The sequence below is a fragment of the Aedes albopictus genome, chromosome 3 (genome assembly GCF_035046485.1).
Source record: "Aedes albopictus strain Foshan chromosome 3, AalbF5, whole genome shotgun sequence".
Taxonomy (NCBI): Eukaryota; Metazoa; Arthropoda; class Insecta; order Diptera; family Culicidae; genus Aedes; species Aedes albopictus.
Window position 1 is genome coordinate 8,524,141 of NC_085138.1, and position 27,719 is coordinate 8,551,859.

At 40.0% G+C, this 27,719-nt stretch overlaps 1 protein-coding gene across 3 annotated transcripts in view; it reads left to right on the plus strand.

The window, feature by feature from the left end:
• The first annotated feature begins 10,586 nt into the window (after positions 1-10,586).
• The window catches only part of LOC109421719 (tumor necrosis factor alpha-induced protein 8-like protein), a 75,921-nt gene continuing 58,788 nt past the window's right edge, over positions 10,587-27,719 (plus strand). Inside the window, exons 1-2 of one of the 3 annotated variants that reach the window (XM_062856972.1) lie at positions 10,587-10,813; positions 20,144-20,439. The gene's annotated coding sequence lies outside the window, so the exon portion shown is untranslated. Of the gene's footprint in view, positions 10,814-10,916; positions 10,942-20,143; positions 20,440-27,719 lie in introns of those variants that run through there. The other 2 variants (XM_029858105.2, XM_062856971.1) reach the window with 2 other exon arrangements.

A 27,719-nucleotide genomic window follows, 5' to 3' on the forward strand; every position in this document is an offset into this window, starting at 1 on the left:
AGCCGGATCGTTCAGCAGACCGAAGAGCTTTCTGATAGGACTTGCGAACCGACCTGAAAGCCTCCGATCCAGCAGAACGTCGTCTGTTCCAACTCTTTCTACATTGCTTCCTGAGCTTCGCCAGATCAGAGTTCCACCAAGGGGTTCCTCTTGTGGTCTTCACGGACCGCAGAAGGCAAGCTTCTTCAAAAGCTTCCATGATGAAGGCCGTTGTAGTATCAACGACATCATCTAAATCACTTGGAGTGTCAAACCGGTAAAGAAATCCCAGTTGATTGACCGGGGGTTCCTGAAATGCAAAGTTTGCGAAATAACATTCACATGTCCAAACAAGATGTAGCGATGGTCAGATAAAGATTTTTCATCTGACACATGCCAATTGGTCAGCTCGTGACTAATTCTGCTAGAGCGAAGCGTTATGTCTAACACTTCCTCTCTAGCAGATACCATGAAGGTTGAGCGGTTGCCTATGTTAAGTAATCCATGATCTGTACTAAAGTATTTCATCAAACTGGAGCCTCTCAAATTGATGTCTGAGCTGCCCCACATTATATGGTGAGCATAAGCATCACTACCAACAATTAGCGGAAGGCCTTTTGAAGTGCAGTATGCAATTACTTGCTTGAAAGCATCCGTAGGGGATGGTTCATCATGCGGTAAATAAACCGAACAATAAACGTATTTCCTGTTGAGGTTTCCAACAGATACATCGATTGTGATAGCACATACATCTCTAGTAGTTAGTTCAGAGATGAGTGTAGCAACGATTGCGTTGTTGACAAGCACACATGCTCGAGGAATAACACGTGAGTTTGCCATTTCATTTTACTGAAAGTAGCAAACACCGGGTTCACTAGGTTTCCTAGATAGAAATTCCCCTTACGAAAGTTAGGTTCTTGGACTAACGCCACTTGGGCTATACCATTTTGCATAAGTCTGCAAAGATTGATCGTTGCTGTTCTTTTTCGCTGAAGATTGAACTGAGCTACCTTAAGGACAAACGTCTTGAAATCCCGCTTCAATAGTGCATCAGAACTTCAGACGCACACATCTCAAGACGCAAGCTTTCAACAAAAATGCATTTTATTATTCTGATCTTGCTCACTTGTAATTAGCTTAAAATGAGAAGTTCAGGTGCGCTGGTTTTGTTTACGAAGAGATTTGTGCCCTCGAAATCGTAAGTAGGTGCCAAAGTCGGCCATTGTGGCGGCCATGTTGGGATTCTACCAAGTCTGTCCTTAACCGTAGCCACTACCCAAACTAGGCAATATTAAACTCTTAACAATCACAGCACAAAAAAGAACAGCAACAGTAAAGCCAAATCGGTATCGATTTAACTGCGCCAAAGGCGAGGGTGCACAGAATACACGGTTAGCACAATAAGGGCAAATACTGTGGAGGATGCCCTGGCACTCCACAGGCTCCGTTTGCGATTAGGTTTTTATAAGACCCCTCTAACCATTCATTCCTATGCACGGTAAGCGTAAATACGCATAACACCTTGAATTAGGCGTCACCTGATTAGAGGACTCCTACCACTGGAACAGGCGGTCCATAGTGCTATTCTTAGCCAGTTGAGCCAACCGCTACCGACACTTCACAGCTATCTAGGCTGATTGGGAAAAGAAGTTAATATTGATAATCAACTTCATACGGGCTCGAAAAGCCGAAAAAAAAATAAAAGATTGTCGACAGCACAGGTTTTTTGGTTGTACAGGAGCTACATACATTTAATTCTAACTCAAAGGCAGAATAACTTGAAAATGACTCGTGTCCAACCTGCGCTGTCGACATGACTTTGTGACTTGTTGGCCACTTGGGCAGTATACAATACATCCTAATTTTGCGATGGCCACCCCCACGCAGACTTTTGCAATGCAACGGAAAGTGATCGACGACCTATATATAGACCTATTGTGATTTATTTATTTCATTTATTTAGTTAACATCAAATTCATGATAATACTGAATCAACAATTTGCCGCCATAATATTCGATTTGCAGCTGCAGCTCTCCAACGTCGGTCACGCCCAACACCCGCCAGATCACGCTCCACCTGGTCCGCCCATCGTGCTCTCTGCGCTCCACGCCTTCTTGTACCAACCGGATGGTTAGCAAACACCAGCTTTGCGGGGTTGTTGTCCGGCATTCTTGCAACATGCCCTGCCCATCGTATCCTTCCGACTTTGGCCACTTTCTGGATGCTGGGTTCGCCGTAAAGTGCAGCGAGTTCGTGGTTCATCCTTCTCCGCCACACACCGTTCTCCTGTACACCGCCGAAGATCGTCCTTAGCACCCGTCGCTCGAAAACTCCAAGTGCTTGCAGGTCCTCCTCGAGCATCGTCCATGTCTCGTGTCCGTAGAGAACCACCGGTCTTATTACCGTCTTGTACATGGTACATTTGGTGCGGGGGTGAATCTTTTTTGACCGCAATTTCTTCTGGAGCCCATAGCAGGCACGACTTCCACTGATGATGCGCCTTCATATTTCACGGCTCACGTTATTGTCAGCTGTTAGCAATGAACCGAGGTAGACGAATTCTTCTACCACCTCGAAAGTATCCCCGTCTATCGTAATATTGCTGCCAAGGCTTGTCCTGTCTCGCTCAGTCCCACCTACCAACATGTACTTTGTCTTAGCCGCATTCACCACCAGTCCGACCTTTGCTGCTTCACGTTTCAGGCGGGTGTACTGTTCTGCCACCGTTCCAAATGTTCTGGCAATAATATCCATGTCATCCTCAAAGCAGACAAATTGGCTGGATTTCGTGAAGATCGTACCCCGGCTGTTGAGCCCGGCTCGTCGCATAAAACCTTCCAGGGCGATGTTGAATAGTAGGCAGGAAAGTCCATCACCTTGTCGTAGTCCCCGTCGAGATTCGAATGAACTGGATAGTTCACCCGAAATCCTTACGCTGTTCTGCACACCGTCCATCGTTGCTTTTATCAGTCTAGTCAGCTTCCCGGGAAAGCTGTTCTCGTTTATAATTTTCCATAGCTCTGTGCGGTCGATACTGTCGTATGCCGCTTTGAAGTCGATGAACAGGTGATGCGTTGGGACCTGGTATTCACGGCATTTCTGGAGGATTTGCCGTACGGTGAAGATCTGGTCCGTTGTCGACCGGCCGTCGATGAAACCGGCTTGGTAACTTCCCACGAACTCATTTACTTTAGGTGAAAGACGACGGAAGATGATCTGGGATAGCACTTTGTAGGCGGCATTCAAAATGGTGATCGCTCGAAAGTTCTCACACATTAACTTGTCGCCCTTCTTGTGGATGGGACAGATTATCCCTTCCTTCCACTCCTCCGGTAGCTGTTCGGTTTCCCAGATCTTGACTACTAATTGGTGCAGACAGGTGGCCAACTTTTCCGGGCCCATCTTGATGAGTTCTGCTGCAATACCGTCCTTACCAGCCGCTTTGTTGTTTTTGAGCTGGTGGATGGCATCCTTAACTTCCCTCAGCGTGGGAGTTGGTTCGTTCCCGTCCTCTGCTGCACCAACATAATCATTTCCTCCGCTGCCTTGGTCCTCCGTGCCTACATTCTCTTCACCATTCAGGTGCTCGTCGAAGTGCTGCTTCCACCTTTCGATCACCTCACGTTTGTCCGTCAGGAGGCTCCCGTCCTTATCCCTGCAGATTTCGGCTTGCGGCACGTAGCCTTTGCGGGATGCGTTGAGCATCTGGTAGAACTTGCGTGTTTCCTGTGAACGGCACAGCAGTTCCATTTCCTCGCACTCCGCTTCTTCCAGGCGGCGCCTTTTCTCCCGGAAGAGACGGGTCTGCTGCTTCCGCTTCTGTTTGTATCGCTCCACATTCTGTCGGGTTCCATGCTGCAGCATTACCGCCCGCGCTGCATCCTTCTCCTCCAGAACCGCTCTGCACTCCTCGTCGAACCAATCGTTTCGTCGACTCCGTGCTACGTACCCGATAGTGCTCTCGGCTGCGTTGTTGATGGCTGCTTTGACTGTACTCTAGCAGTCCTCTAGAGGGGTCACATCGAGCACACCCTCGTCCGGCAACGCTGTCTCGAGATTCTGCGCGTATGCGGTGGCGACATCCGGTTGCTTCAGTCGCTCTAGATCGTACCGGGGCGGCCGCCGGTAATGTACGTTGTTAATAACGGAGAGTTTTGGGCGCAGTTTAACCATCACCAGGTAGTGATCAGAGTCGATATTAGCGCCACGATAGGTCCTGACGTCGATAATGTTGGAGAAGTGCCGTCCATCAATCAGAACGTGGTCGATTTGCGATTCCGTTTGTTGTGGTGATCTCCAGGTGTAACGATACGGGAGGCTGTGCTGGAAAAAGGTGCTACGAATGGTTATGTTCTTGGAGGCGGCGAAATCGATGAGGCGTAGGCAGGCTTGATAATCCTCCTCGAAATCAAAAGAGTTTTGCAACATGCTCTAGAGCGGTGTTTTGCTTTTGCCTCGTCGCGAGGGAGCGAACGAACCCCAAACAGAGAGGCAATAAAAACTGAGCGAGGAAGAGGGGAACGAAAAAAGAGCCGATGATTATTTCGGGTTTTTGATTGCGATTTTCGCCTCGAGAGTTTATCTTTGTATGGGAATGGAACTCGCGAGAGCTTTTTGAGTGTGAGTGGACGTGAGAAACACAACAAGCAATTATGAGTGTTGGACGAACTCCTCGCTGCGCGGCAAGCTCGCGCTCGGTGCTGTTGAGGATTTGCGTTTTGATTTCTGAGTTTTATTTTCACTCCTCAGAAAATCGCCAAAATCGCTTCCTCATTTTCTCGCGAGGGAGTTTCTGTCAAGCCTGGGCGTAGGCCATTTTCGTTCGTCAGCTGGTGGGCGCTGAACTTACCAATCGTCGGCATTGCCGGATTTGGGCTTCGGGGGGCCCGGGGCAAACTCTATAAAGTGGGCCCCCAAAAGCAATATTTTGAAGATTTTTAAACTTTATGTTTTCAGTGTTGTGTATTATATGTATTTTAACATTTTCAGGAAAAAAAAAACTAAGTCACACAACTATTTTGTTCAATCATATTATTATTTTATCATTTATTTTGCATTATTTTCAAGGATATAGTATTGTTGTAGGAAGTATTAAGGCTCAATGTTACTTATATACCGATGTCCTATCCTACTTTTAACAATGCAATTCTAAAAAAATAACAACATATTATTCAAATGACGAACATTTATTCTAATATTTTTACTAAATCGTCAAGATACTGCATTCAAATTTACAGCGTAAACGTCATCTTTTTCAGATTGGTATAACACATCTTTAAAATATTCATTCGAATTCATAAGATTAATTCAAATTCCAGAACTTAGCGTTCATTTTAATACCTAGGAATGTGGAGAAGTTTTCATTAGGATTGCAATATTCTGCGAGTATTTTTAAGATTCTGATTGAACAAAGTTAGTACGCCAGGGAACAATTTTGACAATAAGTTCTAAAAAAATTTCAGTGAAACAGATGTTTAAAACAACTGTTCCGAGATGTTTCTTGAAACTAGATTTTCAAAACTAACCCGAATTTTCCAGGAACATTTCCAGGAATCATTATCTTCTATTTCCCATGATAAAATCTGTCCTCAATGAACTTGTGCAGATGGATATTAAGGCGAAACTGGAAGTATTTCCTCACTTTTTGGTTTTTGTTTTTTTATTAAATAACGATGCAATATTTTCAAAATCGGTTTTCGTGCACATGTAGAGTATGGATAAAGGTATCTTCTGATTTTTTTTGTAGTGGAAAATGTTTTTCGTTTTTACAGAAACCATTTTTGAACAAAATTTCACAAAAAAATGGTTTCTGAAAAAATGGAAAGCATTTTCCACCTCAAAAAAATTCAGAAGATACCTTGATCCATACTCTACGTGTGTACGAAAACCAATTTTGGAAATATTGCTTCGTTATTTAATACAAAATCAAAAACGAAAAAATGAGAAAATGCTTCCAGTTTCGCCTTAAGTAGTTGTTTTCAGAATATGATCGTTTAATCAACAGACTGATGTACAAGTATTATTTAAGATCTTTTAATGCACTCTGTTTAGATACGCTTTTGTCAGTAATTTGAACAAAAATAAGTTTTTCTACTGATCTCAACAAGAACTTTTAAGGGGTTTTGGAAAAACTCGCATATAGCAAAATAAAACAAAAACTTTGTTTTACTAAATTGTTGAATACTGTAATATATCTCTGGAGCTTAATTTTCTGCTATCAAACAGCCTGAAAACAATGGGTTTGTTAAGCAATTGAAATATTGTTTTTCAGTTTAATCAAAAGATCAAAATTTAACTGTTTAAAAAAAAATTGACAAAACAGTTTTATGACTTTAGAATTGCAGCTCATACCGAAAAAAAAGAAATCCCACAAACACTTTGAATCCAATCTGCAAATAGTTCCAATGCTTCTGTTCGCGACCACAGTAGCGAAAATAGAACCTGGCCCTTGAATACACCCCTGTTTCCAAATCCCATTTTCCTACCCGTCTTGTGTGCCATGTATTCGCCAGGGAGACTTGTGTAAATGTGCATGTGTGTGTGTGTGGTGCTCGACGATCCAGCCTTTGCCAGCCAGCCAACAGGCTGTACATGTTGCAACATGTTTCCTGCAGCAGCGCGGCATACCGATCATCATCATCCATCATCGAACCGAAGCGAGCATCACCGTCGACTCCGCAGCCGCTAGCAGCGCGCTGATTGGTCAGCGCCACCGCCACTAAGAGAAATGCAACCCCACCATGAGCTCGAAGAAGTTTCTCGAACAACATGCTTCTGTTATAAATACGAACCACCTGAAAATCTTCAATCAGTTACAGTCCACATTTTGTCAAGTTAAGATCGCGGAAATAAATCGAAGTTAATTAGTTACTCGCGCCTCTTCCTCTCTTCATCCGAAGCCGAAACCACCGGTCTTTTTCAAGACCAACAAGAGTTGGATTAATTTTCCGAGGTTGAGCTATCACCCATCGAGGCTACCTTCAACCGAAGGTTCCGCCAGTTCCCCCAATGGTCTAGGATTGACCAGCTTCAAAATTATGAAATTTTGGTCTTCGATTTCAGATTATAAACAATCTGGATATCCTTAAAGAACCCAATTATAACAACCCTAGGACATACAATTACATATAATCATCTTTGGTGTGCATTTTTATGGATTCGTTGAACAAAATATATAGTGTTTATGGATTCTTGGGGGGCCCCCTTAATCGGGGGGCCCGGGGCACTTGCCCCCTTTGCCCCCCCTTAAATCCGGGCCTGATCGTCGGTCTGAATTCCTCCTCCTGGCCTACCTGAGCGTTCAAATCTCCTATGATGATCTTGACGTAGTGGCTTGGGCAGCGATCGTACTCGCGTTCGAGCTGCGCGTAGAATGCGTCCTTGTCATCATCAGTGCTTCCGGAGTGAGGGCTGTGCGTGCACGTTTATTATACTAATGTTGAAGAATCGGCCCTTGATTCTCAACCTGCACATTCTTTCGTCGATCGGCCACCAACCGATCACGCGCCTCTGCATGTCGCCCATCACTATAAAAGCTGTTCCCAGCTCACGTGTGTTGCCGCAACTCTGGTAGATGGTATGATTACCTCTAAACGTTCGCACCATAGATCCTGTCCAACACACCTCCTGCAGCGCTACGATTCCGCACCTGTGGTCCTTCAGTATACCGGCGAGTATGCGGGTGCTCCCGATGAAGTTGAGAGATCTGCAGTTCCACGTACCGAGCTTCCAATCGCAAGTCCCTTTTCGTCGCTGAGGTCGTCGCCATTGGTATCGGTTCGCATTCTTCTCTTGTTGATTTTCCGGTGCTAGTCTTTTTTACGGCTGGCTCGCAGGGCCTGACACCAACCCACTAACCCAGGGAGCTGGGCTTACCTTCCCGGAAGCTACGGGTTCTGCATTGGCATTTCCTCCAACTACAGTGCTAAATAGCTAGGCTCGAGCGCCAGTCTTCGCCGGGGGTGGTGTTTTTAATGGGCGCCCAGGAGATAATATTTTACCTGAGCTTCCACCCCTTATTGTGATTTGTATAATCCTCAGAACATCCTGAAGTCGATGTTGACAACGTTTATAAACGTCGCGTCGTGTAAAATTTACATTTGAGGTTTGCCAAACTGTTTTCTCTGAATACAAACATGACTGTTTTCAAAAAATATGATCATAGTGAATCTGAATTAAACTTCCAAATTTTTATAGCTGGTGTATTTAGTAACTTTCACAATAAAATAAGGTTCAGTTATTTACATAATTGGGTTTTTAAATTTAGAAAAGATCAATGATTTTATATTTTTAAACGAAAGAGCACCTTTTTTAAGCCTCTATGTTTTTTTTCAGATTTTTAGAACTTTGTTTTGATACCTAAAATCAATTCCAAAAAGATTTATTCAAATTACCTTTTGACAGCTGGGCAACTGCTTGACAGCTCCGCCCAGTACAAAATCCGACGAGGGGTGATTCGACAAATACAAACTTCAAATTAATTTTTAAATTGGTTCCCGGGTTCCAAAAATCATGAAAATTTGGATTTCAGCTCAGTTTGGCGTATAGATTCAGAATATGGAATCATCTCAACATCGCTTAAAAAGCCAATTGCTCGCATTAAACACTCAAAGGTAGGCAATTTGTTTCAAAATTATCTGACTTTCGTGAAAAATATATTTTTTGAACAAAAAACGATATGTTTCTCCTAAGGAGAAACTTCGAAGAATTCAAATATGGCCTCCAAAATGGCCGACTTGGACTCCTACTCATGTTTTCAGGAGCACCAATCTTAAAAAATCGTATACAAAAGCGCCCGATTTGGAAAAGCTTCTTATTTTTGCAAGTGAGCTAAGCCAGGATAAACAAGTGCGGCTTGGTTCGATGTTTCGATCGTCAGATTTCTGCCTCTAAAGTTTGTATGAGAATTGCAACGGGATTTCTTGATGTTTCACCTTAAGCTTAGGATAAAAAAATCTTCACCTAGCGTGCCTTAATTCCTTTAGGGGTCGTCCATAAATGACCTAGCATTTTAGGGGAGAGGGGGGGTCCCTGAAAAAGCTACGAGCCATGTATTAGGTATGGGGAAAAAGGCTACTTGGGGTAGGGTGTGTTAAAAATTGGCAAAAAAAATGCTACGTCATTTATAAACGGCCCCTTAAAAGCGTACAGAAATTGGACTCAAACTTGAAAATGTTTTGAAGGCCTTTTAAAACTTCTACGCTAGATATACGCTTCTTAGCCTCCTGATCTGTCGTAATATACAATAATACATGGAATAACCACTTTTCAAATAAAATCATTTCAATTTCAACAAAATGGGGCCTTGCTAAAAGGAAGGTAATGCAATGTTTAGGGTAACGGTCGAATTTTGGACTCCTAAAGGGCATAAGTATGAATACAAGTCAAAATCAAAAAGATTCAGAGGCAGGTACACATTATGATGATGTTAGTACGATCGTGAAAGCTTCCACTGTCCGTTAAAAATACACAGTTCAAAAAATGTTACATCATATCACCTGTAACAAAAGGACCCCGTCATATAACACATTTTTTCATCAGTTTTAAAATTTACAGGTTGCTCTCAATATGAAGCTTGTGTTTAACTTTCTATACAAGAAATTGTTTAATGTAAAATTCAGTGATATGGAATAGAAACTTATATGTCAAGTTGGTTGGGTATAATTTTCAGAAATGTTTGCTGTGTACCCACAAGGTAATTCCCGTCTGAATTTTTTTTTGAAAATAACTTATTTTTGAAGCATAAGTTTTCACTGTTTTGGACACCCCAATTCATTTTGGTCCCTCTTAAGTATATATTTTGGATACCCGGTGTTCAAACCCGTTTGAAACTATTTTCGAAGAATCTGCTACTTGAAAATGCTGGATCACATCCTAATTACTTGATTAACAAAGGCTGATTTGACGAACTTTGCAAATTTAAAGTACTAGCCCCTCGTGACCCAGACGTTCACCAGAATAAAACTGTCCACGTGGCTTCAATTTGTTGGGTTCCTGCCATAATTGAAAATACAACTTATAATGAAGTGACCCTCAAAATTTCATTAAAAAACATAAAATTTTGCACCTTTGGCAGCGGTTTGAAAATTTTTAGTAAGCCCCGTAGCCAACGGGTTAAAGGTTAAATAATAGCATAAATGAGCTCACCAATTCAAATATACCCAAATAGTAATCTTTTGCAGGCTGGACACAAATTTAAGACTGGAGTTGCTGAAAACACTGGCTTGGATCACCACCGACCTTCTCATGATCAAAATACACAAAATGAATTCGTGGGGAGAGGATGGAGACCCCCAAATGGTTCAAGATAAGTTTTTTTTTGTAATTTCTAAGGACAACCCTAGTAATTCAGATTTTTTTTAAGTTTGTCTTTAAAATAGTTTTTTTTTTATTTATGAAATTTTCTATGTACCGTCTACCAACTGACATCGTGGGAAAAACTGGAGAACCACGTTCTAATAGCAGGCACTCAATTTCTCCGCCAGTCAAAACGTGCGCCGGTGAGAGTGAGTGATTATACAGAAAGAGAAAAGTACCTCAACTCAACCTATCCTCTGCTCTGACTGTGCTGCACAACTGGAGGGTTGAACAAGCTCCAAAGAGCATACCAAATTCAGTCAATTGGACACTACTCGGAAAGGTGGACGTACGGTACGCCGTTGGTTTCGCGAGTTTTTCTTAGTGCAGTTTTTAAATATTGTCTCTATTGTCAGACAAGCCTCTGTCTATTGAACGTGAGCGAAAAGGGGGGTGAGCCACAACGTCAGGTGCAGCACGCCGGTCCTCAGCTGTTTTTGAACACATTTTTCGGATACTCGGAACGTGGTGAAGAAGGTACCTGGGCTGGAGTGTGTCGTCAATGCAATGGAACAACAAGTTGTTGTTGCTGCAGCAGTTTTGACGTGACCTTAGGTTCGGTTTTTTCGCATCAGCAGCAGCAGCAGCATTAAAAAAAATGCGAGGTTGAGTCACATGAGAGCGAATACTCTACCCTTACTCATCGTCATGTTTTAAGTGAAATGAAATGCCGAAGTCGATGGTTGTCGTGCTTGTCGTTGTCTATCTATCTGGCGGTGAACTAATTCAATTTAAGCGAATAATGCTGATTGCAACTGGAGTTAGAGCTTCAGAGCGATGCAGTCACTTTAGTATGCGTCGAAGGTATTGCTGCATAGCTTAGAGAAATGTTTTTTGCAGGTATCCCCCGCTAGACACCATGTCGTCTCGATGATGTTCAGATCGCGCGCGATCTGCTCTATGTTTCGGGGGTCTTAGCTTTTTGTGTGCAGATTGGTACCTGGTGGTTGCAATTCTCGTACAATGAGGAAAATGATTTATTTATGATTTTGATTGTCGTAATACCGAGATGTGTTGTGGAAAGTAAACGAAGAAGCATATCGGCTTTGAAGACGATGACGACGAAGATCAAAGTGTGCGATCGGGAGTGTCGGTTGTTATGGAGTTGTGAATTGTTGTGTAAACGTTGGACTACAGTTGACTAGGGGATGGTTGACTCTGAGGGATATTCTCCCGCATGGCATTGTTCCATTGCGCAAATACGTTCATGTGTGCCACTGCTACTGTTGGAGCGAGACGCAATTTATTCAAGAGCTTACTATAGACACAGCCCAGAACACTAAAAATATGTCATTTTTTACTTGAAAATTTTCAATTTGGCTGAGATTTCGTTCGTGCACTGGATTTCGTGAATTATTTTTGTTTTCTACATCTGTAGTAGGAGTAGACTGACTGTAATAGATAGTTATATCCTGTCACTTGAAACTTACCACCGAAGCAAGAAGACCTGCATCATTTAAGGAGTGTATCGTAAAGTAGTTGAAAATGTTTAAAATAGCCTCAAAAATAGTTTAATACAACTTTTAGGTAATTTTATTTTTAGAGATACTGTATAAATCCTTGAAAAAAGAAATGATTTTTATGATTTTCTAAAAATGTTCTTTTAACTGGGTTTCTAACCTAGATTACTGAACGCATGTTTTTAAATTTTTGCACACCTTCTAAAAAATTTAAATTGCGAAAAAAGTTCGATAATGTTCGAAAATTGTTAACTTTTTTGTACAAATACAATAAGCTAAAGAATCCTCTTGACATAGGCAAATTATTTTTTACAAGAAAAATCTCCACTGCATTTAAGCGCAATTCTTAAAAATGAAAAATGGCCATTTTTGAGGAACCCCCTTTTTCTATGCTCCTCAAAATCATGTTTACGCAAATAAAAAATACATAAAATGAAATATTCGCATTTTTTTAAATAGGGTATGTTTTTTAATTTATGGACGAGTAAGTTAGGGCAAAAAAAAATAATTTCATAACCTTTTAAGATATTAAAAGCAGAACTTCAAAGTTTGACCAAAAAATAGACGTTTTTTGGAGTGGACCATTTTGTAGATATAGGAGATTTTTCTATCGAAAATATGAACTTTGAAAGTCGGTGTTGAATGATATGTTATGTGTACATAACTGTTAACAAGCATCAATATTTTCCAGATTTTTTATCGTACAAATTTTACTCGCTACAGATTTTTGAAATGTTGAAAAATCTTAACAAAATTGCATTTTGCGCAGATTTTTATTTTGTGAGGTGTATTCATTTAACCATATTTTCAATAATACTAAACATTTTCCAAATTTTTCCAAGGTATTCTAAATTCAACTATATTGTGAAGATTTCATAGAAGAACCGATATGAAAAGACCAACCCAGCTTCGAGATAGAGCATTCTGAACATTTTCAACTACTTTCCGATACACTCCTTAGCACTCCTACATTGGCAGACGAGGAAAATTTCTGGATTTTGTCGAAGAGAAAACAGTTGTTACTTGTTTGAAACCTGGAAGCTACTGTAGTCACTGTAGTAGGCAGGCCTTACTGTATAAGTTAAATCAATGTAGGCTATGATTCACCAAAATGACAAGTTAAGATCATTCTGAAATAAACCTTGGAACAGATAACACCGTTGTTTGGTTTCTTTCTACAGCTACTAACCGAGGAAGAATATTACAAGATCATTCCGGTTAACAAGATATATAACAGAAAAATACTACGGTAAAACATATTTCTAGTGTTTTGAAATTTCTTAACAATCCAAATGAGTGTTTTGGCTCAAGACAGGAAGACAAGCAGACGTTGATTCTAGCCCGTGAACCTGGAAAAAAACAGGAACCAAGAATTTCAGCCTGTACACCTGGTACTCTAGCGTAGGGAATGTCGAATTCCAGTACGCAATAACACCCAGGATAATATAGGGAATGGAGAATTCCAGTCTGTGTACATGGTTCTCTGGCGAAAGGGAATGTAGAGCTACAGACCGCAATCGAAACCCAGGACAACGTAGGGAATGACGAATTCTAGTGCTTATACCTGGTCATCCGGCGAAGGGAATGTAGAGTTTCAGCCCGCAGAAAAAATGCCAGTTCGTATATCTGGTATACTAGCGAAGAGATTGTTGAATTCTAGTCCGCATTGAAGGAACAGCTCAAAGACCAAATGTATTCCGTATTTTATTTTGCAATACAAGTGCAGACAATTTTTTTTTTGAAGTTTTCATTGGTTACCATTGTACTATGGTGATAATGCATGGAAACCAAGAGAGAACAGAAAAAACAGTTGAAATGAGTTCAATATTAAAAGGAACTGGAAAGAATCTTCGTGACTTGATTAAAGACAAACTATTGCTTCCGACGCAAATGAAAATGCATAGATTGAAAAATGCAAAATTTGCACAGATTTGGCGGTTTTGGGTGGAGTGAATAGAAATACACTAAAACACTATATAAATCAGGTTTAAATCGTGTCGCGTGATTGGCAATAGAAAATATTTGCTTCTGTGTGACACAGACCCCAAACTTAATGGGTAGAAAATATTAGAGTTTTTGAGTTCCTGAGGATGCCAAACATATACATTTTATTATTTTTGATTTGGTTAAATAGTGTAACCGGACACCTTGCTGGACTCTGACAATTAAATTTACATCAACTCAAGCACAAGGCAAAGTTTTACAATGACTGAATGCCGGCTTACTGGAGTTATAACTTGCAAGCTACTTAAAATGTTGTGTTGTGTCTACTGAATCGATATAATATGTTCCACCACGGCATAAATATCACAACCCGGATAAAAACTAACCATAGAATGTATAGTGAAAACCATTCCTGCACCATACAGTGTACCAGCTACAATAAAGTGTATTGTAATGATATGGTTCGCTATACTATACATTTACATTGGATTTTTATGTAACAATATATTATACTGTTTTTCTTACGATTGAACCATTCACTTTTCCGAAACATTATTTTTCCGTGAATTTTTAATTATTTCTGGTGTTCGATTTGAATAGGTCGTATGTTTGCTGTGATTCCTATATGCAGATTCGACCTATTCAAATCAAACATCAGATTTATTCAGTTTAAGATTTTTTCCGTGCTTTGTTTTGTTGATGTTTGTGACTTTTTTGATGCAAAGGAAAGCAAAGAGAAAAAAAGTGAATAAGTTGAAACATCAATTCAAAGTCAATAACATGTTTAAATCAGTGGTAAACCAGATGTCCTAAGAACTGCAGGTCCAAGCAGATGTCCAAGAGATATGGCAGGCTAGGTGTGTAGAGTGCGACGAGAGAAATACGAATGTAGGTCGACCCGGAAAGATGCAGGTCAGATTACCGTAAATCAGTGGATGAATTCAACACTAAATGCTGTATTTGCATTTAGGGGAGTTTTCTCCTCTTCTCTCATGTGAACTTGCCTTCGACCACAATCGAATCAAATGCGATTGACAAACTTTATCTTTGACGTAGAGCCATCTTTAACATATGGACTGGACTGAACACTGAAATGACTTTTAATATAGGTTCGTCTGCGGGTTCGCTTTTCAACCTAACTTATATTTGAATCGAACTTGACAGTTATCTCATGAGTTGTTATGTATTTCAAATTTTAGTCAAACTGGTGCCTCAATATTGCAATAACAGTTAAGCACGCTGTAATGGTACTTATGGACCTCGTCACCCACTTCATGCAACTACATTAGTGGTCTAATAACACTTAGCGCGCTCGGCATAGTTCCATCATGCCGCTAAAAGTGTTGCCACAAATAATGTTAAGTTTGCAAAACCCGGTTATCTGACTGGTGGGGCATGGGAGTCTAAGCTTCAACTGTTAATGCAATCAGAGACTACTCAGACTTAGACGTGGGCGATCCTATATATGAAGGGTTATCCAAAACGCTTTGAGAATTCCCAAAGCGCATTCTAATCAATCTAATAAGCCTAAGATGCCATTAACAGGAGGAAAATGGCAAGATAATATAACAATATATGGTTTATGTAATGTAAAACAATACAACATAACAAAAGAAAACCATTCCAAAACCATTTAATTAAATGTATAACCAGTAGTGAAATTACAATTAAAAACAATTTATTTACGGTACATTTTATTGTTTGAAACCATTCATGTACCATACAATGTACGGTATATTTAAACCCACGTATCAGTATTTTGAACAATTCATTAACATTAAATTGTATGGTTTTGCAAAAAAATATATATGGAGAAAAATATTTTTTTATATTGTTACGATACTTAACAACCTTCACGGTATGGTGTTTTACATTACATCTAATTGTTTTTGTATTTTTTATTTTTACAGTGTTGTCTATTGTAAAAATATGGTTCTAAATAGTACTGTTACAATACAACGTTCGGTTTTTCTACTGTATTTTTTATTCGGGAAGGCAGGCTAGTAACCTATGTAAACATCTATTTTGGATGTAAACATGTGACGTCGTCCTTATCGTTTTTCACGTAGATCTAATTGGTGTGGAGTACTAAATCGCCTATGAACGATTTGGACTACGTCATCAAAAAATTGTCAGATTTTGGGAATATATCACCTTCTGTACACCGTGATGTTACATATGTTACAGTTACATATTGTTGGACATTCTAGGTCGTACAAATTGTCCTGGAGTTCATTTTTTGATATCTACAGCCGTTGCGGAAGCTGCTTTCGTTATAAAGCTAAGTTTCCACATCCAAAGTAACCTCATTTATCTTCGAATGAGTGTAATCAGTTTCGTACCTTTTAATTCCGCCCTATGTTGCTTATCCTTTGACAGATACGCGTATTTCGACTACCACTTGTAATCTTCCTCAGTGTCAGTTATCCACTGAGGAAGATTACAAGTGGTAGTCGAAATACGCGTATCTGTCAAAGGATAAGCAACATAGGGCGGAATTAAAAGGTACGAAACTGATAACACTCATTCGAAGAGGGTATTCTGCTTAGAGGGTTCGAAAAGTCGGTACAAGAACCTCATTCATGTTTCCTCAAGTAATTAAAAAAAAACGGATTCAGTACAGAACAGAACGGACGAAATGCCACCTTTTCGCGCGGGCATTAATGGAAGCGTCACGCATTTTCCATACTAGCTATCTAAGAACTACTCAGATAATTTTCATACAAGAATCATTACTTGTCCTACACTTTTGTACATTACTTACAAAGTGAAAACTAACTTATTAACAATACATACCCAAATTAGAATTTCACGAACCATTCCGGGTTTCCATTGGAAGTATTCTAGATCATCTTAACTATCATGTTCCTTATAAGGAGCAAAGGCGGATAACTAAGTGATATCACTTTGATAATAAACTATGTTATCGGAATTATCATTTTGTTATTTTTGTTATCATCTTTTCCAATAGGAGGCAATCAGTGAAGTACTAGATTGAAAGTAATGAGCTGGATTTTTGTATGGTGAGATGTTCAATTCTCAATTTCTGCAATGAAATGGTGCAAACAGCGTGGGCTATATGATTTCTTGACTAATTTGAAGCTGTTTGAGCAAAAGTTTGGGTAACTGTGTTGTTGAAGTTGCATGAAATAAATAATACAACAACAAAGTTATTCAAACTTTTGCTCAAACAGCATCAAATTAGCCAAGAAATCATATAACCCACGCTGTTTGCACCATTTCATTGCAGAAATGCAGAATTGAACATCTCACCATACAAAAATCCAGCTCACTACTTTCAATCTAGTACTTCACTGATTGCCTCCTATTGATGATAATCAGATGATAACAATTTTAGTTATCTATAATTTTGGTCTGTCGCGATAACATAAAAATACTTAATGATAACAATATATGTTATCAGTTTCCAAACGCACATTTCAAAGTTTTCCCAAAACTGAGTATCTGGTGGACCTCGAATCTAAAAATAGATTCCGCTTTCCATGTTCAATGCGACTGCAGTACGAAACCGTAGCCTTCAACTACTCTCCCTCTCACTGAGTCCCGTTGGTATAAGGGCTATCGTCTGCGACCGGTAATCTCTCGATCAGGGTTCGAGACCCACTGGGCGCAATAGTTGAAAACATGGGTTATAATTATAAGAATTTTTTTTCAGCTGCTAACTATGTCGGTAAAGCAGATTTTTACTATTTTGGTCGATAAAATAGCCCTGAATGATAACTAAATGATAACAAACCCTGTTATCAATCAGCTGTATTTTTTCGTGTTGATAACTAAAAGTAATATTGAATAAAATAGTGTATAACACAATTAGTTATCAACTTGAACTGAATGATAACTCAACTTCTTATCATTTTGGTATTAGTGGAGTAAATTTGAGTTATCATTTTTGTTATGTTGGCTCTTAATTCAACCTAAATAATAACAAACTCAATTATCAAACGAATAATAACCAGGTAACAGAACTTGTTATCATTTTGATATCCGCCTTTGCTCGGGATAAATTGTTTTAATGATCAATATACTAGTTACTGCTGGAAAAATATTATTCTGAACTCAAACATTTCTGTAACGTACTGTACGAAATCAACCTTCGCAGAAATGTGTACTTGCTTTCACTACACTAAAGTCAACCAATCCTTAGGTTCCAAGGCGTTTCAGAGGGATTACTAAGGGTATTAGGGTGCTTCCAGGAGATCTCAAGGTTTTAAACGTTTTCAGAATGACCTCAATGTGTTTCAGTAGCTAGAGAAGTATCGGAAGATTTCAGGGACTTTCAAGAGAGCTTCAGAGGGGTTTCAGAAGAGTTTCAAGACGTTTCAAAACGTTTCAGAGGGGTTGTCGGGGGATTCAGGGGGTTTCAGAAGAGTTTAAGTGGCGCTATTTCATCTCGAGACGCACGACTTTACTTCTTTTTCGAAGAAATAATCCCGGTCACCCTTGTTTTGCTACAATCATCCTGACTTGGATACGGCTCATGTGAGTGTCATGACTCTCTCCGTCGCCTCAAGCAGATGCACGCGCAACAGCATGTAAAACTATGCATGTGTATTATCACAAGCACGGTACTACGTCATAAATCCTATTCGTTTTGCATAGCTCAGTTTAAACGCACACATTGAGCGCACCACGCAGTTCGCCCTGGCTACGGCAAACGCTCTCAGTTCGCCCGTTATGCATCGTTGCTCAGAGAGATTGATTCTCTAGCAACCCGCCTGAAGCATAGTCAGCAACTGCTATCGCTGCAAAGCTGCGAAGGGTGGAACCCACAACACGTTTGTCATTCCAGGCATGGCATGCTAGCTGGTTCGTATCACCTTGGGAAGGGTGACTCCAGAAAGCGGTTCAAGTGATTGTCTCGTGATGGTCGCGATTATTCGCAAGACTGGTATTCAGTACAGTTTGTCAGTCTACGGAGTTCTCAGGGGGTTTTCTGAGCACCCTAAAATGAAACAACACAGGCTTGTGTACAATGTACACAGGCTTGTGTACAATGTACACAGATTTGTGTACTACTAGATCAGCCTCCACCCCTGTGTCAAATGTACACAGTCACTTTTCTGGCTCTAGCGCTGGTATGGGAGCAAAGTTCATAACTAATTTTCTCTGAACGATGACATGCATTATCAGGAATCGATCAGTGCAAAAATAATTGTTAATTTTGTTTTCATGCCAGCGCTGGAGCCGGAAAAGTATCTGTGTACATTTGACACAGCGGTGAGGCTGATCTAGTAGTACACAAATCTGTGTAACTTCTGTAACCGTGAGGGGTTTCAAGGTGATCCAGCGGGCTGCAGTGCATTTCAGGTTAAACCACCTTGGGGATTCAGATGAGTAGGAAAGTCTACTGAGGTATCATGGGGTTTCTTATGAGTTTGGAGACATTTCGGAATGTGGGATTTCGGGGAGATTCCGAGGATATCAATAAGGATTTTGGAATGTTTTACGTGGGATTCACATAGGTTTGAGGAGGTGCAGCAGAGGAGTTTAACCTCCCGAAGGACGCGCGGTTGTCCACCATCACCAGCACCATGCTAATGCTGAGTACAAATTCCCAGAATTTTTCAACGTGTTGCACAAAATACAACAGCGCGATCGTTCGAGGGTTAACAGAAATTTCCGAGGATCTTAAGGAGGATATCAAGTGGTTTCAGAGCGTTTCAGGTGGTTTCTGATGAGTTTTAGGGAGGAATTAAAAAAAATGTATGAGCCTATGTGAGTATAGAGACCTTATTCGTAATACAGCGAGTTACATTTGTAGATTTAATGACACATACTCAAGGGAGTTCTTGAAGATCCTAAACTGTCATTGAACTCTCTGATTGGCAGTGTATGCGGCTGTGTGAGCATGACCTTTGTTCATAGTGCTTCAAATGATATCTTGTTATGCTAAATAGTAGATCTAATGACCTATACTCTCGGGTGTTCTTTGATTCCCCAATGTGTCATGCAATCCTAAAGATCCTCACAAATTATGTATTGTATAGTAACATATAGTATAGTATATTGGGATTACATGGAAATTCAAATATTATTCTTTGCGTAAGATATAAAACGTAGCCGTAAGTGTGAAAATTACGCATTACTCATTCACCGGTACACGCACACCCAACTACGTCGTGAAAGATAGATAGAACAGTGATAATACGAAAGCATCATCGTTTCAAAAGAAGGCATCAATTGAAGAATAGTTAGTAAATAAGCGCGCGGCGTGTATGTACTAGGCAAAAAGCCCATGCGGGGTGAAACGCGAGTGATATAAGTGTCGCATGAAGAAGACAGTGAGCAAACCATACACAAAGAGATCCGTCATTGAGCGTGTTGTTATCGTTGCTGATAACAAGTTTCAATATCAATAAGAGTTGTACATATATTTTCTTAGATTCCACTGAAGTGTGTACGTACATGAGTAATCAAGGGTTCGACTCCGGAGGCGGCAAGGCCCTTACAGTTTCGGGAGACAAGGTCAACGTTTCGTGCCTGAGCTTGAGGTGTAAACAGTGATTAATTCCTATCAATACCATCGGAGAAAATACAGTACCAGCTGAGATACACATTGGAAAGTACTTTGAGGAGTCCTAAGAAGAACGGGTTCAAGACAATCCTTCTGGAAGTGTGAGAACAGTGAGCACAGAGAGGGAGATCGAAAGCAAGGACAACGTCTAAAGGAAGGGTTGGTGAGTACATTCCTCTTTCTCTTGTTTCTCTCATAGTCAGTAGTTTTCAACTACATTGTGAATGACGAGTCGAAGAAAAATAATATAGGGTGCCTTTTTTATTTTGTTTGTTTTTTTTTCTGACTGGTCACTGCCCTATACCTCGTATCTATAGAAACACTGCAAGCAGTCTGATTAAAGTAAAATTGTTACATAATAAAGATATTTATACTTCATGCTTATCAGTAGAAAATGCAATTCTAATGCAACTCAATCCACTAACACTCAAACAATGTTCAACACTTCACCAAATTTGTTTTTTGTCGAAACCATGGTTCGAAACAATATCAAATATCATTGTTCGAAGCAGATCCCAAGTAGGTAACAGAACTAGCTTAATAACAGTTTCTTAAGCTAAAGTTTGTTTAAGAGTGCTTTGTTCCACTCTTGTACAGCAAACATGTTTGTTGGGATATCACGAGTCGCACCAGATAAGTGATTCGATTATGAACTGGGAAACACTGCTTTAGAACTCATTCTCTCGAAACGTAGATCGATCGCTCTTTCATCGAGATGTTGTCTCGCGAGTAGCATCGCTATATTCGCGAGTCGTTGAGGGATGGGAAAAGAGATGTCACAGATGGTGTGTAGGGTGAACGCGGCACATCGGTTGTTGATTGTACGAAAGCACGTTTCATCCACCGTACTACTGTTACCTCTCTAAATTTCCCGTATATAATAGCTAAGAAGATGTATGTGGAACATTAGCGACGGAGCCTCACGTGTTATTTAGAACCTGAAGCAAAGGGGAAGTTCGTAAGAACCTGTGAGCAAGCGGAAACATCATATTCGGGTAGCACATTGTCGACCTACCCTACCTTGGAATTATGTATATGAACGAACACACTACACACACCTTGTACAGGCGAACTGCCGACAGAATTGCAGCTGTTGCTGCGTGTCCTTAGTCAGGACGTTTTATGTTTTTTTAGGGTCTTATAAATATTTCCTTCGACTTGATCGAATAATGTTTCCGTCTGGAAGAAGTACCCATACATTAAGCGGGGAATAGTTTCTTTCAAACGGCAAAAACCGTTTCGGAGAGCTATGAAGAAAGAGCCTACATAAGTACTGCGTTTCATGTGCGTGTTGTACTTACTTTTAAATGTACGTATATATTAATGAAGTGGCTGCTGAGAAGCATGGAAAGTAGTCACGAAAGTGCTATTAATAGTTTTACATTAGTTATTGGTGGAGGTGGAGGTAAGTTGAACTTGACGCCCGAGAATTATCATGCAAGGCTATATGTACTTATAACTGATAGAATAATTATACGGTCTATATTCGACTCATACTAATAATCATAATATATACTGATTATACAATGCACAATATTGAACAATAACAACATTCCTTGACCATCGACCCGACCGCTTGAGGGTTAATAAAGACGCCTTTACCCCTTTTGGAGATTTGAATATAATTCACGGAAAACCCGGTGCCGTCACCAATTCTCATTTTCGTTCACGCAGAACGGATAAACATCTTGTGATCGATTAGCACATATTGAGGTAAACTTATCCATTGCCTGTCCCAATGTAGAGCAGCAAAGCATCATGAAAAAAAAACTTTACAAATTTAAGAGCAAAAAAAAAATGGACAATATGAATTATGGGTAGGTATCCAACGAAATTTAGTGGAGAATGGTCGAAATGTTTCATAATAATTTAAATTTACATAGTCCACAATATTGTGCTCTGTTTGCGATTTCCACTGCAGTACTTTCATTACCTTGAAGGTACCTATATTATTACATTTTTCCTAGATAAGCATTTCTCATACTTGTCGCCCCCTTGAAGTTGATGACTCATCAATGATGAGTTTGAAATGTTAAAATTACGTTTAAATTCCTGTACTCTGATGATTGTACTGGTCAGTGGTCCGAAAACTATTTACAGTAGTAGTTCTAGGATGGGATCTGGTATTCGCGGCATTTCTGGAACATTTGCCTAGGGGTGAAGATCTGTTCCGTTGTCGAGCGGCCATCGACGAAGCCGGCTTGATAGCTTCCCATAAACTCATTCACTTTCAGTATAATACAACGGAAGATGATCTAAGATAGCAATTTGTAGGCGGCATTCAGAATTGATTGATTGATTGATTGATTTGTCTTTATTAGAGAGACTTCAGAATTGTGATCCCTCGGAAGTTCTTACACTCCAGCTTGTCAGCTTTTTTTCAGATGGGGCATATGATGCGTTCCTTCCACTCTTCTGGTAGCTGTTCGTTCTCCCAGATCCGGACTATTAGCAGGTGCAGGCAGGTGGTCAGCTTTTTTGGGCCAATCTTGATGAGTTTAGCTCCGATAGGCCTTATCATTTGACTTATTGTTCTTAAGCTGCTGGATAGCATCCTTAACTTCCCCAAACGTAAGAGTTCGCTAGTTGTTTCTCCTTGCTGAACGGACGTAGTGCTGCTTCCACCTTTTGATCACATCATGACCGTCCGTCAGGGTTGCGTATTCACTTCTTGTTAGTTCCTACTTGATGAAAACTAAACTACCACGCCGTCCTAATCATCTTCTTTGTCGTTCTGAACTAACGAATAGCTCTATTAATGCTTCATACCGAAATCGTTTCCGCAGCTACTTATGTTATCCACACTGTTGACATTCTCGTCAATGTATTGCTTTCACCTTTCAATCATCTCCCGTCTGTCCGTCAATCCGTGCTTCTCTCTGTACATTCAGACTCGCGAGACGAAGCCCTATCGTGTTACGTTTACTTTTCGTACTTATATTTGTTCTTCTTCTTTTTCTTTGTGCTCTGTCCCCACTTCTGTTTGTATCGTATCTCATTATGCCAAGCCCCATACCGCGAGGGTGAATCTTCAACACGAAAACAGCCGCTCGTTTGATTGCTGGACACTAGCGAATCTGATGCAGTTGACTCTCTACATCTCGATATTGAAGGGACCATCGAGATAGGGAGAGATCGAACTCAAGAACCAATTTGTAATGCACACTAGATTGTCCGTAACTAGGAAAAACCGTCAACAAACAGATGTCATTTTGCCTGCCCAGAATGTTTTGCACCTAATAAACGAGATCTAGCAACCTGTAAAAACGGGCATATCGACATATGGAGAGAAAATCTAGAACAAAAACGAACGAGATCGCATCGAGATAGAGAGATGTCGAGATAAGGAGATATCGATATGTAGAAAGGTAAAATGTATGCAGATTGAAGGGACCGATCAAACCATCGATATAGGGAGAGATATCGAGATGTAGAACATCGACTGTACAGCGAGCATAGGGCGGGAGCGAGGCGCGCTTTGATGATTTTTTATAACTCCAAGGAAATTCATTCCAATCTAGTTTTCCAAGTGAAATTTTTACCACGAAAAGTGAAAGTTTCTACCACGAAACTTCAAATTTGTTCAAAGATAAACATCAGTTCTGTGCCCATGCCGTCTGCGCTACGTTTTCTTCCTTTTAAATCTCCTCATCGAATAAATTCAAGACTAACAATTGAAAAAAACCGCACCAACATTTTGTAAACAAACATGTTTTGGTCGATTTAGGGCCTTCTGTGCCCACCCACCCACACGCATACCTCATCACCACTAACTGAAAGCACAAACATCGAGCTATCTCATAGTGGTTATAAGATGCGTGGATGGATCTCAGAAGGCCCTTAGTCAACAGAAATGTGTTTGTTTACTCAAGGTTGATAAGGCCTTTTCAATTGTTGGTCTTAAATTACTCCATCGACATCGTTCCACTTACACTTCAAATTTTGGAGTCACCTCCTCAAAATATGTCATTTTTAGGGCCATAGCTCTGTTAATTTACGTCCAATTTGAAGAACCATATCTCATTCAAAAGATTTTAACATGATTTAGGAGAAACTTCTTCAAACATTTATTAGAATGTAAATTTAACTAAAAGTTGTCAAAAATAATTAAAATTGAAATCAAGGTGACAAATATACCAACAAATCACTTTTTCATACTACGTTACCCCAAACTTCTTAAGTTACCCCAAACTTTTGGCTTACACAGATCGAAAAAAGAATGTAAAATTCTGTGGCATATGATGCACATACTTGGAGCGTGGGATATCATAGAAATTTACATGACATATCATGTAAAGTTCATGAAATATCATGTAAACTTCCATTCTATGTCATGTAATTCAGCATGACTCTGAGAGTTTACATGACATATAACACAAATTTACATGATATATCATGTAAACCATCATAACATTAAGTTTACATGACGTGTAAATCTCATGATTTTTATCTGTGTAATAAATTTACTCAATAACTTTTTTTCTGGATTTTTTAGCTAAGTGTACATGTTATGAAGCCACCACCACACAGTAGTGCGTTGCTGAACAAAAGCCAGCCAAAACTTCTTACTCAAATTCATCAAAAACATGGAAAGCACGTAATCTATCCCAAACTTTCGCACAGTAAATCAAAATCCAATCAAAAGCACCGTTCTTAGGCTTACAAAATCACACAACCGCATCGCTGGGGCGCGCATTCTTCTATAGTTTTTCATCAATTTTGACGCAAAAAAACAAGTTATTTACCAAGAATATCGAAGGATATTTTAACACCGGTTACATACTTCCAAAACATTTTAAATTGTTATAAGGAAAATGCGAATTTCCATGGGGATGGGATTTCTATATAAAATCCCATAAAAACTTCAATCGCGATGCGCAAAATGTAGACACAGCTAATTGCGCTTACACGCTAACGCCGCTCAGCACAAAAGTGCATAATTTCCAGACTACACCAAAAATGTGTAACCCTTGCACATTCACAAAATCAGCTCCTGTGTCCGCAAAATCGTTGAATACGCAAAAATTTTTGTACAGCAATCTAGCTAGGTTTACTAGTGACCTTGGAAAACAAAAAAAATACCGACATTTCGCATCTAGACGAGTGTACGAGCTGTTTTTGAAAATGTGTAACTGTAACACATTTTTGTGTGGTCTGGAAATTATGCACTTATGAGTAGGGCTTACACATTTTAGTGCTGAGCGGTTTTACTGTGTAAATTTTGCACAGTCATTCACTGCCGTGTGCAGCATAGTTGTCCCATGTTAACCCATAATTATGTGGCCGACAGGGAACCCGGGTACCCAGCTCCCATTTTAAAAGCATAGTGTCGGATACATAACGGTTAATAGGGATTTCCATAGAACATGAAACAACTATGCTGTACACGGCTGTTCAGGGCTCCCTGGCAATTCACACGTTTTGTAGTTCTTATTATTTAACTCAATTGAAGTTGGAATGTCTGCTATTTTATTTGGCGACTTAACATGAATTTACTCTTGATTGATTTCTAAGCCTACTGTCGATAAACGTTCCTCTAACCAACGCTTCCACTTTTTTTTCTCTAATTCCTCACAACTTCTTGTTATAATTAGAACATCATCTGCAACAACTAATAGTAAGGTGGGGCGGGGCAAGATGGGTCAGTCCCATTTTCCGGCGCATTACTCATGTTTTGATTATGTTAATAATTTTGTTAGATGACCAGCATGAATATACAAAAGTTAGAGGCATTGCTGATTGAAAAATTATTCACTCTCATTGGAAATGAAAAATGAAATGGTTTTTAGCCATTTTTCTTATGCGATACATTTCATATAATCTCCAAAACGGCCGCGGGGCAAGATGGGTCACCTTCAATTTTGAACGTATTTTTGGAGCATTCAAATGTTATTTATTTTTTATTACAAGACTATCTCATAAATGACTTCAATCAAGCGGAATGAACGCTCAAAATTATAATATAAAATTATGATATTTTTAAAGTGAAAACATCGATTTTCAAGTCGCCTTAGGACCACTCAAATCGAAAAGTTTTTTTATATTCCAAATGAATTTATAAAACGTTTACTAGTAGCTCTTGTTTACTCAGTATGGATATGGAGTATGAGTTGAGAAAATGTGAATTACATAAAAGGTGACCCATCTTACCCCGTACTTTTTTCACGGCGCAAAATCGATCACTTTTTAAAACTACTTGTTTAACATCATATTTTGTATTTAATGAACTTTTTATCGACTTTTAGCATAGCTAACTAGTGTCTATACTGGGTTCCAGGTCACTGTGGCATTGAAGGAAATGAAATGGCAGACGAGCTTGCTAAAAGTGGTTCCAATTTACATTTTGCTGGCCCAGAACCATTCTGTGGTATATCAAACTGTACAATTAAAATGGACCTGAAACGCTGGGCTGACCAGAGGGTGATATCCAATTGGATGGACGTTAAAAATTGCAATCAGTCAAAACGATTTATAACACCACATGCTTATAAAACCAAAAAGCTCTTAGAGCTCAACAAGAGAGCTCTATGTACATACACTGGCCTAGTAACTGGACACTGCCCGAGCAGGTATCACTTGAAAAATATTGGCCATATTCAGAGTGATATCTGTCGTTTCTGTAATATGGAACGTGAAACCTCGGAACATCTGCTTTGCAGTTGTGGTGCTTTATACACGCGCAGGCAAAGATTTCTAAACAGTGGTTGCTTGCAACCCAGTGAGATCTGGTCTGCAAAACCTGGGAAGGTCTTGGAGTTTATCAATTCCATTGCACCTGACTGGGAGACGACGCGTCGTGGCAGTAGCTGATTACTTGACACATGGTAATTAGCTGGCTAGATGCGAATTTCAAAACGGGACATGCCACAAAAGTTCAGCCTATTGGACGTAGTGGCTTAATTTCCCCAACAGGGGAGGAAAAAAAAAACTAGTGTATTAAAGAGTAGCGGACGAATACAAACCACTACGATTTGTATTTACAAAGTTATGGTGATCCATCCTTAGGTGACCCATCTTGCCCCACCCCACCCTAATGGACGTTCCATTACAGGTCAGACTCGATCAAGGTATGTAAAAGGAAGGTAATCCAATATGATATATCATACAATCCACCATATTGGAATTCGGAATGACAGCTGGCCAGTTTGTTTTGATTTGTGGCAGAGCCTCGAAGCGAGATCACTTTTGTGCACTTTTTCTCCACGTTCCATCCCAAAGACTTTGGGGATACGTTCCGACGTACCTCCCCAAAGAAATTCGTGGTTGTATCGAGCAGTGTTTGCCGGACAAAGGATCGGAAATTGGTTCACCAGTCAGACAAATCACGGCTAAATATTCCAATTATTTCCCGACTGCATCTGACGCTCTTTGGTTGATGACAACCGCTTCCCGCCGACTTAAGGATCCTCCTGCTAGTATCTGTCATACCTGGGTATCAACGGCT